Raw genomic sequence first — 6,134 nt, forward strand, 5'->3', positions numbered from 1 at the left:
ATGTCATCCCCATGCCTTACTACGTCATGGCCATGCATTAGGATCTCATTCCTACATGTTACTAAGGCGTGGCCACACATTATTTTCATTTATATGGGAAAGCAGGCCTTTGTACACTGGCACATATGGTTCTCCAATGAACCATCCATTGAGAGGTTCTTCAGGACACCAACGGTGGTTCCTCTACAGCGTAGTGTGAAGAACCCTTTCTGGCCCCTTTAATTTTAAGAGTGTGACCATATCACATCTGTGGCTTTATAAAGTGTAGAATAACACACAGTCCCTACACAAAGGCTTGTCTTTATTTTAAAAAAGTGTCAAATTCAGATGATCCCTACACAGTGATTAGGTTACACTGTGAATTTAAGGACAGTAAAATTCAGACAATCCCTGCAGACAAAACTAGGTTAACCTACATCTATATGGATTTATATTTGTTCACATTTACCAGAGAACAATTCAGACAGTCACTGGCATTTCATTAGCAGAGAAATCCTGTTGAAAATGCAGGCTGTAAATTTTCAATCCATACCAGATTTGAGTTTGTGAGCAGAATTAAGCAGAAGCAAAGTTATTGTTACTGTAGACTTTCTGCAAAAGAAACTGACTGAGAACCAAACAAAAACGCAAAAACATCTTCTATACCGTGGCTGTGTTCTTTTTTTGTCATTTTTAAACCATAATATTAAGACATTCCCTACACTCTTAAGATCCTAAAGGTTCTTTGAGTGCTGCCAAGGAAGAACCACTTTTGGTTCCCTGCAGAACCATGATTTATGAGTCTGAAGAACCTTTTAAATGTTTAAAGAACCTTCACATAATGTAATGTTTCCTTACCAATTTTAAGGTTCTTCCTAGAACCTTTACATTCTTTGGAGGTTCTTTAAACTTTAAAAAGGTTCTTCATACTCACACATGTTTTTTTCAAATATTGCTCATTAAAGAACTACCCATTGAAAGGTTCTTCTACAGCACCATGTAAAGAACCCTTTCTGGTCACACTTAAAAAACATGGTTCTTCAAGGGCTCTTTACTAAAGAAACTGGTCTTTCATCCAATCATGAATACTCAAAGAACCCTTTGCATGATGCAATGAACTCTTTAATGATGCAAAGAGTTATTTCAGTTTTCATGGTTCAATATAGAACCATTTTCTTTACTAAAGAACCCTTGAAGAACCTTCTTTTTAAGAATGTACCTTTAATTTTAAAAGTGTAAAAGTGTAAAATTCAGATGATCCCTACACAGTGATTAGGTTACACTGTGCCTTTAAGGACAGTACAATTCAGACAATCCCTGCATACAAAACTAGGTTAACCTACATCTATATGGACTTATATTTATTCGTGTTTACCAGAGTACAATTCAGACAGTCACTGGGTCGAGCTTTCAGATCATATCTCAAAACACAAGCCAGCACTCTGTGCATTCACATACTAGCAAGAACCCTCAGTCATGAACAGCTTGAATGATCTCAGACATCAGACCTTAAATGGACTTTATTCATCATATTCATCATATTCATCGTAACGCTGACCTTGCAAAGGTCTGTTGTGACTGTGATCCTGAGTGCCTGTGTTTCCATAATCTATTAGGCTAGTGCACAAGCTAATGTCAGCTAGATAATGTTTTAATTTGTTGGATTACGAGAAATTATGAGATTTGTACTCAGTTGCACACTCTGCCTAAACTGCAGAGCCATGTTCTAAGTAGCTAATGAGTAGCATTCTAACACATCAGCACCTCAGCATCAAGAATTAGATTCTATCAGAAATGTTCAGGCCCTGCATTTAATTATTAAAAGATAGGAAATCACGTGTTTGTTTAGAAAAGTCACATATGTTTATTTTACAATAATTCAAAGCTCTGAGTTACATTCTGAAATGTACTAATCGCTGTAAGCTGTGTAAAGAGTTTGTTTTTCAGCTTGTTTGTGTTAGCTACGTAATGACCATCACCACGTTCCTTACCTGTTCCAATATGCAGAATGATTTCAGCTGTACTGAGTAATGGTGGACAGACTGGCTCATATTAGTGTTCTTACTAGAATAGATTCATTTATATACATCTTTTCTCTTCTCTTCTACATCACATATTTTTTTCATTTTTACTCTTTTGCATAATCTGAAAACTCCAGTTACCCTTTCATTGTGCTACAATTTTAAATGACTTGAAAAGATTGTTTACATTAACTTCCATTGTAAGTTAAGAATGTTTTTTCTTTCTCCTGTGAAGTTTCCATTTTGGAGAGGTTTTGTTTCCAACAGCAATGATTTAATATAGTGTACACATAGTACTACTAAAAGAATTTCTACATGATTCCTATAAAAATCTTACAGTAAATTTGAGCAATATCTGTAGTTTACTACAGGATATTACTTCTAGAATACTAGGCAGTACAAGACAACACTACAGGACTATTATATGCATATCATCGCTGTCCAAAGAAAAACAAGATCTCCAAATTAGTAACTTTACAGGAGAAGGCAAAAACACTCTTACCTTTTAAGGTAAGTTAATGTAAAGAGATTTTATTCCAAGTGATTTTGGAGCATTTCTGTTGGTCCATTCATCATGAAATTGTCACACAATGTAAAGGACAGCTGGTGTGTTGAAATGATGTTAAAAAATAAAAATCGACAAAAAGGAGACACATGGTTTTCTTTGGACAACGACAATATATGGATTAAAGATATTATAATTATTATAGAAGCATCACACAGCACTATAGAGATTGTGTAGTTTGTTGTAGTTTTATTAGATCAAACTGCAAGAGTTTGCGAAACGAAACAAAGTCGATTTTTGGAATAAACGGTGTTTTCAGCTACCTGTATTTTCACACTTGAAATTTGAAATAACACTTGAAATGGCGACTAAGTAGGATATTTACAGTATACAAGCCAGATCTGCACTGACTCGCTCCTGAACCTGTCCCGTAGCCTTTATTATTCTCAATCTAACAGAAATCAGTGTTCTGAAGAACAGTCTGTGTTTCTGATAAGAGTTTAGACTCTTGCGACGGTGTCAGTATCAGAGACAGCAGGTGGTTATCATGAATAGGGACAGTGTCATGAAGGAGCATAACTAGGATCTTACAGGTAGCCCACATGAAAATTGATTTCAATTAATGACAAAAATAACGGTGTAATTTGCTTTTTCACAATTTATTTTTCATGTCACAAGTTGATGCTCTTAATGTACGCCACTCCATCCACTAGCATCTGATGCCGGTCTAAATGTTTACATTAGTTTATCACTTTGGATCACAATAATTATATGTTATATTTAGCTGTCTGACATGCCACTGGCCAAATACGGTTATATAGATGACCTAGAATCCTTTGCTGTACAACATACATGTTTTGATATGCCATTTAATAGGAATGATTTTGATCTTGCACAATTTTTAGCTATAAATAACAAATATATCACAATGCGTTATTAATGAGAGATGGGTAAAAAGACGTCAGTGCTGACTGTATACACTGTTAGAAATAAAGGTGCTGTGCAGGTTCATTTTTCATTCATCAAGGTATAAACAATGGAAATGTACTCCCAACAGTGGTTTTAAGGTCCCATTGTGTACCTTAAATGATATTTTCCCAGGTGAAAAGTACATATTTGTATCTTTTCATAACCTACTGTTTTAAAACAGAACATTAAAATAAAAAGCCTGGAGATGAAATGGGGTGTGTGGAGTCAATACAACTTAGAAAATATAATTTCAATGGATTATGGTACATTTATGTTCCCTGACTAAAGGAATTGAGATGTATCCTTGAGGAGACCGCCCCAGTGACAAGAGGGGTACCACTCCAGTGATAGATTCATACCTTTTTTTCTGAGAGTGTAGTGCTGATGGAAGCTAACTGGTAAGGTGTGTTAAGAAATATGATCTTACTGTCAGTCTTGGATTTGTTTTTGTGTCAGTATCTCTATGAATGGCCCATTAAACACCCCCCAACACACACATAAGTAGTTACATCACTGGCATCATACCACATTGGGTAACTGCTATAATGACAACATTCTAGTCAATAGGGTTCTTCTTCTTCTTTGGTGGAGGCATATACAGAGTGTTTGCCAGGTTGCTGGAGCTGAAGGAGAATCCCGCCTGTTCTTCTTCAGCCTGGCGCCCCTCTGCTGAGTAATTGGCTCCCTCGACGCTTCCTTCATTTAAAACAGAAACTGTGCTGAGCTCTGGAGCCCCGTGCTAATATCCCTCCAGCTCTAACGACTCAGCTCTGGCTCTGTCTTCTTGCAGTCTGGGTCACTGGTTGATTTAATGACTTTTAATAGTTCACCTCCTCAGCCATTAATTAGTCCAGGTACTTTATTGAACCGCAGGCCCTTAAAATTATGTCTGCTTCTAGAGTACTGAATGTGTATTAGCTTCCTCTACTGGTCACACCTAGGACAGGCTGTCTGGCTGCTTTTTCATAAATTCCTTAGGCTTCTGCATAACAGAGTGATGTAGTGTCATGACGAAATGTCAGACTTTCATCATACTGTAAAAAAATATTGGGCTACAATGGGATGGATGATGCAGGATATTACAGGGACGTATTCAAGGGTGAAAAAAATCGTGACGATGCTTTTATTACAGAGGTTGTAGCCTCACAATGCATGTGCTTATTGCTCTCGCCCTCTTGTGGCCAGGATGTGCTATAATGATTTCACCAGCCCCTGTAGGACACAAATGAAATTCATCACAATGACAAATATTTCCCTCCAAATTACTGCAAACAGAGTCAGGAGATAGAAAAACGTCCTATATTAGCTGTCTGCTCACAAAAACCTGGGCATCTGCTAAAAAGAATTAGACTTTGTGTTAATGAAGCTTGGAATGCATGGGGCAAAACCGAATTGTTGTGTAAGGGAACCCCGTTCTAATAGGCTACGCCTGTGTATGTGTACTCTACCCACCAATTACCGAACGGCTTGAGTGGGTTTCCATGGATGACTCATTCAGGTGGGTGCAAGAGAGAGAGAGGCATAAAGAAAGGAGATAGAGAGAGTGAGAGAGGGAGAGAGGGAGGGAGGGGGATTCCAGCAGTGGTAGACGCAGCAGACTAGGCTCGAGCTGTCTAAATCCAGCAACGTCTCATTAATATGGAGGAATTGGACCAAATGAAAAAAAGGCACCTATTGCGTCAGTGGAGGAGTTTTCCCTTCCGCCGCCGCGCCTGCAGGCAAACAGATGAGCAGATGAGGGAGTGTGGCCTGGAATTACCTTTAGAGAGAGAGAGAGAGAGAGAGAGAGAGAGAGAGAGAGAGAGAGAGAGAGAGAGAGAGAGAGAACAGCAGAGTGAGACAGATAGAGAGAAAAAGAGAGAGAGACAGGGCAAGAAAGAGAGATAAAATGAGACAGAAAGAGAAAGAGAGAGAGACAGAGTGAGAGAGTGAGAGAGAGAGACAGAGTGAGACAGATAGATAGATAGATAGATAGATAGATAGATAGATAGATAGATAGATAGATAGATAGAGTAAGACAGAGGGAGAAAAAAAGATAGGTAGACAGAGAGAGAGAAAAAGGGAGAGAGACAGAGCAAGAAAGAAAGATAAAGTGAGACAGAAAGAGAAAGAGAGAAAGACAGAGTGTGAGAGTGAGATAGAGAGAGAGAGAGGGAGACAGATAGATAGATAGATAGATAGATAGATAGATAGATAGATAGATAGATAGATAGATAGATAGAGTAAGACAGAGGGAGAAAAAAGATAAGTAGACAGAGAGAGAGAAAAAGGGAGAGAGACAGAGCAAGAAAGAAAGATAAAGTGAGACAGAAAGAGAAAGAGAGAAAGACAGAGTGTGAGAGTGAGATAGAGAGAGAGAGAGAGAGAGAGAGCGAGAAGGGCAGAGCAAGAGAGTGAGAGACAGTGAAATAGATAGATAGATAGATAGATAGATAGATAGATAGATAGACTGAAAAAGAGAGAGAGACTAAGCAAGAGAGACATTGGCATTTAGTGAGAGAAAAGCTAAGAATGAAAAACGGATGCTAAAGAAAAACAGAGCTGACGAACAATGTCCACAACGATGAACAGCAGAAGGGAGATGAAAATCCACACAGCTGAAATCTATTTTATTTTTTCTGAGAAATAGTAATTTAACTCTTAAAAGAAAACAAGACAGC

The sequence above is a fragment of the Colossoma macropomum genome, unplaced genomic scaffold, assembly GCF_904425465.1.
Source record: "Colossoma macropomum unplaced genomic scaffold, Colossoma_macropomum, whole genome shotgun sequence".
Lineage (NCBI taxonomy): Eukaryota > Metazoa > Chordata > Actinopteri > Characiformes > Serrasalmidae > Colossoma > Colossoma macropomum.